Below are 15,305 nucleotides of genomic sequence, written 5' to 3' on the forward strand. Positions count from 1 at the left end.
ACTATGAGCAATATTAAAAATATGAGATATTTTGGGTATCCAAAAATGAGTAAATGCTCACACAAGATGAAGAGCTAAAATGTACAAGGTTTATTAGTAAAAAACTATGAGCAATATTAAAAATATGAGATATTTTGGGTATAATGATTCCATTTTGACACATATGTAAGGAAGGGGAATTCTTTAAAGGAGGTGCATATTTCACATGCTTGAATGAGTTTTAAACTCATAAAAATTCAGATATTTCATCTCTCCTCTCTCCTCATTCAAGTCTAGTTCCAAAAAGTTAGCTTAACTGACCTAAAAATGGTCAAAAATTGACCAAACTGATTTAGAAATCTCTAGAATCAGTTTGTTTGGTTAGGAGCTCAATTTTTCCTATAAATAGAAGCCTCCCCCTTGTTGAAAAAAATATATAGTGTTTATGCATTGTTACTCTACTCCACCTAAGCCAAGAACTGTGAATTCTTTAATAATTCATTAGTTTCTGGCACTTCCCTCTTTCTTCAATCCCCATTGGTGGCTCCATCAACATACTAAACCAATTGATTGGTTGGGGCCCTCTACCGTGAACAAAGAATCAAGTAATTTGTAAGGTAAATGGTGAATTTTGATTCTTTTCTATAATTTCTCAATGTTTCTCTCTTCTCAACCCCTCTCAAGCTTGAGAAGCTTAATTGGAATGGTTTTTTGAATGCTATTGAAATTAATTGATGAATGGTAGTGAAGAGTTACATAATTTGATGAATGCTATTGAAGTAAATTGATTAATGATAGTTAAGAATAACATAAATTTCTATTTATGCTTAATTCTAATTGTTTTTATGTAATTTCTCTCTCTCACTCAAGAAATGGTTATACTCATGACCCATTCTCAATCCAAATGAAGCTTTTCATAAAGCTTTTCCTTAATCCAAGATTAATCTATGCTTGAGGCCAAATTAATGGTTTTTTTCAATGCTTTTAGTTTATGTATTTCATGAATATTGATGATTCAATCCATTATGGATTAATGATCCAATTAGGGATCATTCTATTTATTTCCTTAATGATAAGCTTTATCCCTTAGAAATTTGAGATTTATCAGTCAAAGCAGCGGAGCTATGGCAAAATTTTTATAAAAATTATGCATAAGATAATTTCATTCAAAGTATGAAAAGAGGACTTCCTACCATATTCTAGGAATTATCATCCTAGATTAATTGAAAGATATTCATTGTAATCATAGAGAAATTTATTTTTATATTATGCATAATTGATTTTCATGCATAGAGGTATGCATAAAAGATTATTATTTTAACATAAAAGTGTTACTTTTATCATATTTGGATTTCATGCATAGAGGTATGCATAAAAGATTATTATTTTAACATAAAAGTATTACTAATATCATATTTGGATTTCATGCATAGAGGTATGCATAAAAGATTATTATTTTAACATAAAAGTGTTCATTTTATCAATTTTTAAATTTCATGCATAGAAGTATGCATAAAGGATAATTGTTTTATATCAAAAGTGTTACTTTTATCATTTCTAATTTTCATGCATAGAAGTATGCATAAAGGATAATTGTTTTATATCAAAATTGTTACTTTTATCATTTTTAATTTTCATGCATAGAAGTATGCATAAAGGATAATTTTTTTATATCAAAAGTGTTACTTTTATCATTTTTAGTTTTCATGCATAGAAGCATGCATAAAGGATAATTTTTTATATATCAAAAGTGTTACTTTTATCAGTTTTAATTTTCATGCATAGAAGTATGTATAAAGGATAATTTTTTTATATCAAAAGTGCTACTTTTATCATTTTTAATTTTCATGCATAGAAGTATGCATAAGGGATAAATTTTTTTATATCAAAAGTGTTACTTTTATCATTTTTAATTTTCATGCATGGAAGTATGCATAAAGGATAATTTTTTTATATCAAAAGTGTTACTTTTATCATTTTTAATTTTCATGCATGGAAGTATGCATAAAGGATAAATTTTTTATATCAAAAGTGTTACTTTTATCATTTTTAATTTTCATGCATAGAAGTATGCATAAAGGATAATTTTTTTATATCAAAAGTGTTACTTTTATCATTTTTAATTTTCATGCATAGAAGTATACATAAAGGATAACTTTCTTATATCAAAAGTGTTACTTTTATCATTTTTAATTTTCATGCATAGAAGTATGCATAAAGGATAATTTTTATTATAAAAGTGTTACTTTTATCATAATTGATTTTAATGCACAGAAGTATGCATAAAAGATAAATTTTTATTATAAAAGTGTTACTTTTATCATAATTAATTTTAATGCATAGAAGTATGCATAAAAGATAAATTTTTATTATAAAAGTGTTCCTTTTATCATATTTGATTTTAATGCATAGAAGTATGCATAAAAGATAAATTTTTATTATAAAAGTGTTACTTTTATCATATTTGATTTTAATGCATAGAAGTATGCATAAAGATAAATTTTAATTGGAGATCGACGTAAATGAATATTGCTCAAGAAATCCATGTTTTTGAAAGCAGTAACAAATATTCATTGAAAGAAATTTTAGAAAAAAAAAGAGAAATTGAGAAAGTACCTTCGAGAAAGATAATTTTAGGACCTAAACTCTGACTCAGACTATTGACCAAGACCTAATTCCTTCGTCAGTTTGAATCAATGACGATGTACCAGTTCAGGAAAAATGTACCCAAATCACCCACCGAATCTGAAACTAAGTTAAGATTTGTGATTTTGATCTAAGGATCAAGTTAACAGAATTTGAGGAATTCTATTTAGAATTGAGAACTGGATCTAGAAGTAATGAGATACGGATTTAAGATATACTCATGGTATTCAAACAAAATCAAAACTGTAAACTTGCATAGAAACCCTGCCTTCTTAAAAGACTGTCTTACGCCAGAATGCTGGAGGGAGCATTTGGCATATATGTTTATCTAAGGGAAGTTCGGTTGCAACAGCTGGCGGGCGGGGAGTGTGCGAGGGACAGCTCACGCGGCAAGGCTTTCCGAGGTCTTGACCAGCCTCGGTATGGTTAAAATGGTGCGCTTCCGGTACAATGGACGAGGGCCGACGAAGCGGTCCCTTAGTGAAGTGCCAGCACACCTAACGAGGATCCTGGAAGGTTCTGACCAGGCGATGCACGGGCTCGCGGTGCCGAGGACATCCATGCGTATGTCGAGGAAGATATTATATGATGGACCTATGTTTTTTGTAATCTATCAGTGGATCTCGTTGTTGACTCGCTGGTCTCAACAACGGAGAGTCTAGAGTGATATTGTTTTGTTGAGAAACAGAGACTCAATGAGAAATTTTGAAGTATGACATGTATAACCCGTAAATTGTTTATCAAGGATTGTTTTTTTTAAAGTTTAATAAAGAGGAGTGTGTGCGTATCTGTTTTCTAAAGCTAAAGTTAAGAAAGGCATTTCAATTATGGGTGGGTGAGTACTTGTTTGGTTCCACCGATTCCAGTGGTAGGGTGGTGGCTGATGTGGCCAGAGTGTTCCTCAAAGAAATCTTCAGATTGCATGGCCTACCGAGGAGAATAGTAAGTGACCGAGATCCCAAATTTACTTCAAGGTTTTGGACTGCATTTTTTGAAGTAGTGGGAACTTTCTTGGATCTCAGCACAGCTTATCACCCTATGGTCAAACTGAAAGGGTAAACCAAGTAATTGAAGATATACTTCGGACATGCTGTGGCAGGGAACCCAAGAAGTGGCTAAGCTATCTGCATCCAGTCAAGTTCGCCTACAATGCTTCTTATCACCGAAGTATTGGGATGAGCCCTTTTAAAGCTCTGTATGGATAAGATTGCTTAACTCCATTAACTTGGTCTGACCCATTGATTAAGGTCGAGATGTCTAGACAGATGCTTGACGACTTGGAGCAACAGATGCAGTCAATTTGTAAAGATATTAAAGCTGCCCAGGATAGACAGAAGCAATATGCGGATAAGAAGAGGACAAATAGAGAATTCAAAGAAGCAGATATGGTCTTCATTCGAGTACGGCCCAAAAGAAGTTCCTTATCTCTTGGGAAGTACAAGAAGTTATCACCCAGATATTGTGGGCCATATCTGATTACAAAGAAAGTAGGTGACTTAGCCTACGAGCTTCTTCTGCCTCCTCATCTCAAAATTCATAATGTATTTCATGTAAGCCTTCTAAAGGAATATGTGCCAAACCCAAATCATATGCTTGATGATGAAATCCTAACCTCTTCAACCCAAGGACAGATGGAACTCCAACCTGAAGAAATTCTCGATGTTCGAGAAAAGCTTCTCAAGAATAGAATTCTCAAAGAATTATTAGTAAAATGAAAGTTCTATCCTTTTGAAGATGCCACCTGGGAGAATGAAGCCGATCTGTTGTTGCGGGATTATCCCCAGTTTGCGAGATGAGGACATCTCGCATTTTTCAAGTGGGAGAGAATGTAAGATTCCTCCCGAGCCTCTCAAGATGTCCAGCATCTTCCCGTGTAATCAAATCCCTCTTCAAAAATATAAAAGATCTTATTTCTAACTGTTTTAGCCTAGAGAGAGAAAATTATACTAGAGAGAGAATATTCAGATTATGAATATTTTTGGACAGAAAAATAACTCATCTTATTAAAATAAGTTCCCCTGAAACAGAAATTCAAAAAGAATTTTCCAATGTACAATTGGAGTTAATTGGAAATAGGTATAAAGGACCTTAGCCTAAGGGTCTAGATTTTTAAAAATTTTAGATTATGGTCCAATTAAGGTTCCTATGGGCCAATTGGATCAATCCATGTGTAGGGAGGAGATAAATCCAATTTTGTAAAAGAAGATACCCAAAAATGAGCAAATGCTCACATAAGATGAAGAGTTGACTATGTACAAGGTTTATTAGTAAGAAATTATGAGCAATATTAAAAATATGAGATATTTTGGGTATAATGATCCCATTTTGACACATATGTAAGGAAGGGGAGTTCTTTAAAGGAGGTGCATATTTCACATAAGATGAAGAGTTGAAAATGTAAAAGGTTTATTAGTAAAAAACTATGAGCAATATTAAAAATATGGGATATTTTGGGTATCCAAAAATGAGTAAATGCTCACACAAAATGAAGAGTTGAAAATGTATAAGGTTTATTAGTAAAAAACTATGAGCAATATTAAAAATATGAGATATTTTGGGTATAATGATTCCATTTTGACACATATGTAAGGAAGGGGAATTCTTTTAAAGGAGGTGCATATTTCACATGCTTGAATGAGTTTTAAACTCATAAAAATTGAGATATTTCATCTCTCCTCTCTCCTCATTCAAGTCTAGTTCTTAGAAAATTCTAGAATCAGTTTGTTTGGTTAGGAGCTCAATTTTTCCTATAAATAGAAGCCTCCCCCTTGTTGAAAAAAATATATAGTGTTTATGCATTGTTACTCTACTCCACCTAAGCCAAGAACTGTGAATTCTTTAATAATTCATTAGTTTTTGGCACTTCCCTCTTTCTTCAATCCCCATTGGTATCTCCATCAACATACTAAATCAATTGATTGGTTGTTGGGGGCCTCTACCGTGAACAAAGAATCAAGTAATTTGTAAGGTAAATGGTGAATTTTGATTCTTTTCTATAATTTCTCAATGTTTCTCTCTTCTCAACCCCTCTCAAGCTTGAGAAGCTTAATTGGAATGGTTTTTTGAATGCTATTGAAGTTAATTAATGAATGGTAGTGAAGAGTTACATAATTCGATGAATGCTATTGAAGTAAATTGATTAATGATAGTTAAGAATTACATAAATTTCCATTTATGCTTAATTCTAATGGTTTTTATGTAATTTCTCTCTCTCAATCAAGAAATGGTCATACTCATGACCCATTCTCAATCCAAATGAAGCTTTTTATAAAGCTTTTTCTTAATCCAAGATTAATCTATGCTTGAGGCCAAATTAATGGCTTTTTTCTTTGCTTTTAGTTTATGTATTTCATGAATATTGATGATTCAATCCATTATGGATTAATGATCCAATTAGGGATCATTCTATTTATTTTCTTAATGATAAGCTTTATCCGTTAGAAATTTGAGATTTATCAGTCATAGCAGCAGAGCTATGGTAAAATTTTTATAAAAATTATGCATAAGATAATTTCATTCAAAGCATGAAAAGAGGACTTCCTACCATATTCTAGGAATTATCATCCTAGATTAATTGAAAGATATTGATTGTAATCATAGAGAAATTGATTTTTATATTATGCATAATTGATTTTCATGCATAGAGGTATGCATAAAAGATTATTATTTTAACATAAAAGTGTTACTTTTATCATATTTGGATTTCATGCATAGAGATATGCATAAAAGATTATTATTTTAACATAAAAGTGTTACTTTTATCATATTTGGATTTCATCCATAGAGGTATGCATAAAAGATTATTATTTTAACATAAAAGTGTTACTTTTATCAATTTTTAAATTTCATGCATAGAAGTATGCATAAAGGATAATTGTTTTATATCAAAAGTGTTACTTTTATCATTTTTACTTTTCATGCATAGAAGTATGCATAAAGGATAAATTTTTTATATCAAAAGTGTTACTTTTATCATTTTTAATTTTCATGCATAGAAGTATGCATAAAGGATAATTTTTTCTATATCAAAAGTGTTACTTTTATCATTTTTAATTTTCATGCATAGAAGTATGCATAAAGGATAAATTTTTTTATATCAAAAATGTTACTTTTATCATTTTTAATTTTCATGCATAGAAGTATGCATAAAGGATAAATTTCTTTATATCAAAAGTGTTACTTTTATCATTTTTAATTTTCATGCATGGAAGTATGCATAAAGGATAATTTTTTTATATCAAAAGTGTTACTTTTATCATTTTTAATTTTCATGCATGGAAGTATGCATAAAGGATAATTTTTTTCTATCAAAAGTGTTACTTTTATCATTTTTAATTTTCATGCATAGAAGTATGCATAAAGGATAATTTTTTTATATCAAAAGTGTTACTTTTATCATTTTAAATTTTCATGCATAGAAGTATGCATAAAGGATAATTTTTTTATATCAAAAGTGTTACTTTTATCATTTTTAATTTTCATGCATAGAAGTATGCATAAAGGATAATTTTTATTATAAAAGTGTTACTTTTATCATAATTGATTTTAATGCATAGAAGTATGCATAAAAGATAAATTTTTATTATAAAAGTGTTACTTTTATCATAATTAATTTTAATGCATAGAAGTATGCATAAAAGATAAATTTTTATTATAAAAGTGTTACTTTTATCATATTTGATTTTAATGCATAGAAGTATGCATAAAAGATAAATTTTTATTATAAAAGTGTTACTTTTATCATATTTGATTTTAATGCATAGAAGTATGCATAAAGATAAATTTTAATTGGAGATCGACGTAAATGAATATTCCTCAAGAAATCCATGTTTTTGAAATCAGTAACAAATATTCATTGAAAGAAATCTTAAGAAAAAAAAAAGAGAAATTGAGATAGTACCTTCGAGAAAGATAATTTTAGGACGTAAACTCTGACTCAGACTATTGACCAAGACCTAATTCCTTCATCAGTTTCAATCAATGACGATGTACCAGTTCAGGAAAAATGTACCCAAATCACCCACCGAATCTGAAACTAAGTTAAGATTTGTGATTTTGATCTAAGGATCAAGTTAACAGAATTTGAGAAATTCTGTTTAGAATTCAGAACTGGATCTAGAAGTAATGAGATACGGATTTAAGATATACTCATGGTATTCAAACAAAATCAAAACTGTAAACTTGCATAGAAACCCTGCCTTCTTAAAAGACTGTCTTACGCCAGAATGCTGGAGGGAGCATTTGGCATATATGTTTATCTAAGGGAAGCTCGGTTGCAACAGCTGGCGGGCGGGGAGTGTTCGAGGGACAGCTCACGTGGCAAGGCTTGCCGAGGTCTTGACTAGCCTCGGTATGGTTAAAATGGTGCGCTTCCGGTACGATGGACGAGGGCCGACGAAGCGGTCCCTGAGTGAAGTGCTAGGACACCTAAGGAGGATCCTGGAGGGTTCTGACCACGCGATGCACGGGCTCGCGGTGCCGAGGACATCCATGCGTATGTCGAGGAAGATATTATATGATGGACCTATGTTTTTTGTAATCTATCAGTGGATCTCGTTGTTGACTTGCTGGTCTCAACGGAGAGTCTAGAGTGATACTGTTTTGTTGAGAAACAGAGACTCAATGAGAAATTTTGAAGTATGACATGTATAACCCGTAAATTGTTTATCAATGATTGTTTTTATTAAAGTTTAATAAAGAGGAGTGTGTGCGTATCTGTTTTCTAAAGCTAAAGTTAAGAAAGGCATTTCAATAATGGGTGGGTGAGTACTTGTTTGGTTCCACCGATTCCAGTTGTAGGGTGGTGGCTGATGTGGCCAGAGTTTTCCTCAAAGAAATCTTCAGATTGCATGGCCTACCGGGGAGAATAGTAAGTGACCGAGATCCCAAATTTACTTCAAGGTTTTGGACTGCATTTTTTGAAGCAGTGGGAACTTTCTTGGATCTCAGCACAGCTTATCACCCTATGGTCAAACTGAAAGGGTAAACCAAGTAATTGAAGATATACTTCGGACATGCTGTGGTGGCAGGGAATCCAAGAAGTGGCTAAGCTATCTGCATCTAGTCGAGTTCGCCTACAATGCTTCTTATCACCGAAGTATGGGGATGAGCCCTTTTAAAGCTCTGTATGGACAAGATTGCTTAACTCCATTAACTTGGTCTGACCCATTGATTAAGGTCGAGATGTCCAGACAGATGCTTGACGACTTGGAGCAACAGATGCAGTCAATTCGTAAAGATATTAAAGCTGCCCAGGATAGACAGAAGCAATATGCGGATAAGAAGAGGACAAATAGAGAATTCAAAGAAGCAGATATGGTCTTCATTCGAGTACGGCCCAAAAGAAGTTCCTTATCTCTTGGGAAGTACAAGAAGTTATCACCCAGATATTGTGGGCCATATCTGATTACAAAGAAAGTAGGTGACTTAGCCTACGAGCTTCTTCTGCCTCCTCATCTCAAAATTCATAATGTATTTCATGTAAGCCTTCTAAAGGAATATGTGCCAAACCCAAATCATATGCTTGATGATGAAATCCTAACCTCTTCAACCCAAGGACAGATGGAACTCCAACGTGAAGAAATTCTCGATGTTCGAGAAAAGCTTCTCAGGAACAGAATTCTCAAAGAATTATTAATAAAATGAAAGTTTTATCCTTTTGAAGATGCCACCTGGGAGAATGAAGCCGATTTGTTGCGGGATTATAAAAGATCCCTCTTCAAAAATATAGTAAAAGATCTTATTTCTAAGTGTTTTAGCCTAGAGAGAGAAAATTATTCTAGAGAAAGAATATTCAGATTATGAATATTTTTGGATACAAAAATAACTCATCTTATTAAAATAAGTTCCCCTGAAACAGAAATTCAAAAAGAGTTTTCCAATGTACAATTGGAATTAATTGAAAATAGGTATAAACGACCTTAGCCTGAGAGTCTAGATTTTTAAAAATTTTAGATTATGGTCCAATTAAGGTTCCTATGGGCCAATTGGATCAATCCATGTGTAGGGAGGAGATAAATCCAATTTTGTAAAAGAAGATACCCAAAAATGAGTAAATGCTCACATAAGATGAAGAGTTGACTATGTACAAGGTTTATTAGTAAGAAATTATGAGCAATATTTAAAATATGAGATATTTTGGGTATAATGATCCCATTTTGACACATATGTAAGGAAGGGGAGTTCTTTAAAGGACGTGCATATTTCACATAAGATGAAGAGTTGAAAATGTACAAGGTTTATTAGTAAGAAACTATGAGCAATATTAAAAATATGAGATATTTTGGGTATCCAAAAATGAGTAAATGCTCACACAAGATGAAGAGTTGAAAACGTATAAGGTTTATTAGTAAAAAACTATGAGCAATATTAAAAATATGAGATATTTTGGGTATAATGACATTTTGACACATATGTAAGGAAGGGGAATTCTTTAAAGGAGGTGCATATTTCACATGCTTGAATGAGTTTTAAACTCATAAAAATTAAGATATTTCATCTCTCCTCTCTCCTCATTCAAGTCTAGTTCTAAAAAGTTAGCTTAACTGACCTAAAAATGGTCAAAAATTGACCAAACTGATTTAGAAAATTCTAGAATCAGTTTGTTTGGTTAGGAGCTTAATTTTTCCTATAAATAGAAGCCTCCCCCTTGTTGAAAAAAATATATAGTGTTTATGCATTATTACTCTACTCCACCTAAGCCAAGAACTATGAATTCTTTAATAATTCATTAGTTTTTGGCACTTCCCTCTTTCTTCAATCCCCATTGGTGGCTCCATCAACATACTAAACCAATTGATTGGTTGGGGGCCTCTACCGTGAACAAAGAATCAAGTAATTTGTAAGGTAAATGGTGAATTTTTATTCTTTTCTATAATTTCTCAATGTTTCTCTCTTTTCAACCCCTCTCAAGCTTGAGAAGCTTAATTGGAATGGTTTTTTGAATTCTATTGAAGTTAATTGATGCATGGTAGTGAAGAGTTACATAATTTGATGAATGCTATTGAAGTAAATTGATTAATGATAGTTAAGAATTACATAAATTTCTATTTATGCTTAATTCTAATGGTTTTTATGTAATTTCTCTCTCTCACTCAAGAAATGGTCATACTCATGACCCATTCTCAATCCAAATGAAGCTTTTCATAAAGCCTTTCCTTAATCCAAGATTAATCTATGCTTGAGGCCAAATTAATGGCTTTTTTCTATGCTTTTAGTTTATGTATTTCATGAATATTGATGATTCAATCCATTATGGATTAATGATCCAATTAGGGATCATTCTATTTATTGTCTTAATGATAAGCTTTATCCCTTAGAAATTTGAGATTTATCAGTCATAGGAGCAGAGCTATGGCAAAATTTTTATAAAAATTATGCATAAGATAATTTCATTCAAAGCATGAAAAGAGGACTTCCTACCATATTCTAGGAATTATCATCCTAGATTAATTGAAAGATATTCATTGTAATCATAGAGAAATTGATTTTTATATTATGCATAATTGATTTTGATGCATAGAGGTATGCATAAAAGATTATTATTTTAACATAAAAGTGTTACTTTTATCATCATATATATTTTGTTACTTTTATCATTTTTAATTTTCATGCATAGAAGTATGCATAAAGGATAATTGTTTTTATATCAAAAGTGTTACTTTTATCATTTTTAATTTTCATGCATAGAAGTATGTATAAAGGATAATTTTTTTATATCAAAAGTGTTACTTTTATCATTTTTAATTTTCATGCATAGAAGTATGCATAAAGGATAAATGTTTTTATATCAAAAGTGTTACTTTTATCATTTTTAATTTTCATGCATGAAAGTATGCATAAAGGATAATTTTTTTATATCAAAAGTGTTACTTTTATCATTTTTAATTTTCATGCATGGAAGTATGCATAAAGGATAATTTTTTTATATCAAAAGTGTTACTTTTATCATTTTTAATGTTTTCATGCATAGAAGGATGTATAAAGGATAATGTTTTTATATCAAAAGTGTTACTTTTATCATTTTAAATTTTCATGCATAGAAGTATACATAAAGGATAATTTTTTTATGTCAAAAGTGTTACTTTTATCATTTTTAATTTTCATGCATAGAAGTATGCATAAAGGATAATTTTTATTATAAAAGTGTTACTTTTATCATAATTGATTTTAATGCATAGAAGTATGCATAAAAGATAAATTTTTATTATAAAAGTGTTACTTTTATCATAATTAATTTTAATGCATAGAAGTATGCATAAAAGATAAATTTTTATTATAAAAGTGTTACTTTTATTATATTTGATTTTAATGCATAGAAGTATGCATAAGATAAATTTTTATTATAAAAGTGTTACTTTTATCATATTTGATTTTAATGCATAGAAGTATGCCTAAAGATAAATTTTAATTGGAGATCGACGTAAATGAATATTCCTCAAGAAATCCATGTTTTTGAAATCAGTAACAAATATTCATTGAAAGAAATTTTAGAAAAAAAAAAAGAGAAATTGAGATAGTACCTTCGAGAAAGATAATTTTAGGACCTAAACTCTAACTCAGACTATTGACCAAGACCTAATTCCTTCGTTAGTTTCAATCAATGACGATGTACAAGTTTAGGAAAAATGTACCCAAATCACCCACCGAATCTGAAACTACGTTAAGATTTGTGATTTTGATCTAAGGATCAAGTTAACAGAATTTGAGGAATTCTGTTTAGAATTGAGAACTGGATCTAGAAGTAATGAGATACGGATTTAAGATATACTCATGGTATTCAAACAAAATCAAAACTGTAAACTTGCATAGAAACCCTACCTTCTTAAAAGACTGTCTTACGCCAGAATGCTGGAGGGAGCATTTGGCATATATGTTTATCTAAGGGAAGTTTGGTTGCAATAGCTGGCGGGCGGGGAGTGTTCGAGGGACAGCTCACGTGGCAAGGCTTGCCGAGGTCTTGACCAGCCTCGGTATGGTTAAAATGGTGTACGATGGACGAGGACCGACGAAGCGGTCCCTGAGTGAAGTACCAAGACACCTAAGAAGGATCCTGGAGGGTTCTGACCAGGCGATGCACGGGCTCGCGGTGCTGAGGACATCCATGCGTATGTCGAGGAAGATATTATATGATGGACCTATGTTTTTTGTAATCTATCAATGGATCTCGTTGTTGACTCGCTGGTCTCAACGGAGAGTCTAGAGTGATACTGTTTTGTTGAGAAACAGAGACTCAATGAGAAATTTTGAAGTATGACATGTATAACCCGTAAATTGTTTATCAAGGATTGTTTTTATTAAAGTTTAATAAAGAGGAGTGTGTGCGTATCTGTTTTCTAAAGCTAAAGTTAAGAAAGGCATTTCAATAATGGGTGGGTGAGTACTTGTTTGGTTCCACCGATTCCAGTGGTAGGGTGGTGGCTGATGTGGCCAGAGTGTTCCTCAAAGAAATCTTCAGATTGCATGGCCTATCGAGGAGAATAGTAAGTGACCGAGATCCCAAATTTACTTCAAGGTTTTGGACTGCATTTTTTGAAGTAGTGGGAACTTTCTTGGATCTCAGCATAGCTTATCACCCTATGGTCAAACTGAAAGGGTAAACCAAGTAATTGAAGATATACTTCGGACATGCTGTGGTGGCAGGGAACCCAAGAAGCGGCTAAGCTATCTGCATCTAGTCGAGTTCGCCTACAATGCTTCTTATCACCGAAGTATCGGGATGAGCCCTTTTAAAGCTCTGTATGGACAAGATTGCTTAACTCCATTAACTTGGTCTGACCCATTGATTAAGGTCGAGATGTCCAGACAGATGCTTGACGACTTGGAGCAACAGATGCAGTCAATTCGTAAAGATATTAAAGCTGCCCAGGATAGACAGAAGCAATATGCGGATAAGAAGAGGACAAATAGAGAATTCAAAGAAGCAGATATGGTCTTCATTCGAGTACGGCCCAAAAGAAGTTCCTTATCTCTTGGGAAGTACAAGAAGTTATCACCCAGATATTGTGGGCCATATCTGATTACAAAGAAAGTAGGTGACTTAGCCTACGAGCTTCTTCTGCCTCCTCATCTCAAAATTCATAATGTATTTCATGTAAGCCTTCTGAAGGAATATGTGCCAAACCCAAATCATATGCTTGATGATGAAATCCTAACCTCTTCAACCCAAGGACAGATGGAACTCCAACGTGAAGAAATTCTCGATGTTCAAGAAAAGCTTCTCAGGAACAGAATTCTCAGAGAATTATTAGTAAAATGAAAGTTCTATCCTTTTGAAGATGCCACCTGGGAGAATGAAGCCGATCTGTTGTTGCGGGATTATCCCCAGTTTGCGAGATGAGGACATCTCGCATTCTTCAAGTGGGAGAGAATGTAAGATTTCTCCCCAGCCTCTCAAGATGTCCAGCATCTTCCCGTGTAATCAAATCCCTCTTCAGAAATATAAAAGATCTTATTTCCAAGTGTTTTAGCCTAGAGAGAGAAAATTATTCTAGAGAGAGAATATTCAGATTTTGAATATTTTTGCATAGAGAAATAACTCATCTTATTAAAATAAGTTCCCCTGAAACAGAAATTCAAAAAGAATTTTTCAATGTACAATTGGAATTAATTGGAAATAGGTATAAAGGACCTTAGCCTAAGAGTCTAGATTTTTAAAAATTTTAGATTATGGTCCAATTAAGGTTCCTATGGGCAATTGGATCAATCCATGTGTAGGGAGGAGATAAATCCAATTTTGTAAAAGAAGATACCCAAAAATGACTAAATGCTCACATAAGATGAAGAGTTGACTATGTACAAGGTTTATTAGTAAAAAATTATGAGCAATATTAAAAATATGAGATATTTTGGGTATAATGATCCCATTTTGACACATATGTAAGGAAGGGGAGTTCTTTAAAGGAGGTGCATATTTCACATAAGATGAAGAGTTGAAAATGTACAAGGTTTATTAGTAAAAAACTATGAGCAATATTAAAAATATGAGATATTTTGGGTATCCAAAAATGAGTAAATGCTCACACAAGATGAAGAGTTGAAAATGTATAAGGTTTATTAGTAAAAAAACTATGAGCAATATTAAAAATATGAGATATTTTGGGTATAATGATTCCATTTTGACACATATGTAAGGAAGGAGAATTCTTTAAAGGAGGTGCATATTTCACATGCTTAAATGAGTTTTAAACTCATAAAAATTGAGATATTTCATCTCTCCTCTCTCCTCATTCAAGTCTAGTTCCAAAAAGTTAGCTTAACTGACCTAAAAATGGTCCAAAATTGACCAGACTGATTTAGAAAATTACAATTTCTCCTATAAATAGAAGCCTCCCCCTTGTTGAAAAAAATATATAGTGTTTATGCATTGTTACTCTACTCCACCTAAGCCAAGAGCTGTGAATTCTTTAATAATTCATTAGTTTTTGGCACTTCCCTCTTTCTTCAATCCCCATTGGTGGCTCCATCAACATACTAAACCAATTGATTGGTTGGGGGCCTCTACCGTGAACAAAGAATCAAGTAATTTGTAAGGTAAATGGTGAATTTTGATTCTTTTCTATAATTTCTCAATGTTTCTCTCTTCTCAACCCCTCTCAAGCTTGAGAAGCTTAATTGGAATGGTTTTTTGAATGCTATTGAAGTTAATTGATGAATGGTAGTGAAGAGTTACATAATTTGAT

At 32.2% G+C, this 15,305-nt stretch overlaps 1 protein-coding gene across 1 annotated transcript in view; it reads right to left on the reverse strand.

Moving 5' to 3' along the window:
- LOC147607602 (uncharacterized) overlaps window positions 1-15,305 on the reverse strand; it is a 101,104-nt gene that overhangs the window by 14,145 nt on the left and 71,654 nt on the right. The window lies entirely within an intron of this gene.

The sequence above is a fragment of the Cibotium barometz genome, chromosome 55, assembly GCF_041138505.1.
Source record: "Cibotium barometz isolate CiBa-2024 chromosome 55, ASM4113850v1, whole genome shotgun sequence".
Classification (NCBI taxonomy): Eukaryota; Viridiplantae; Streptophyta; class Polypodiopsida; order Cyatheales; family Cibotiaceae; genus Cibotium; species Cibotium barometz.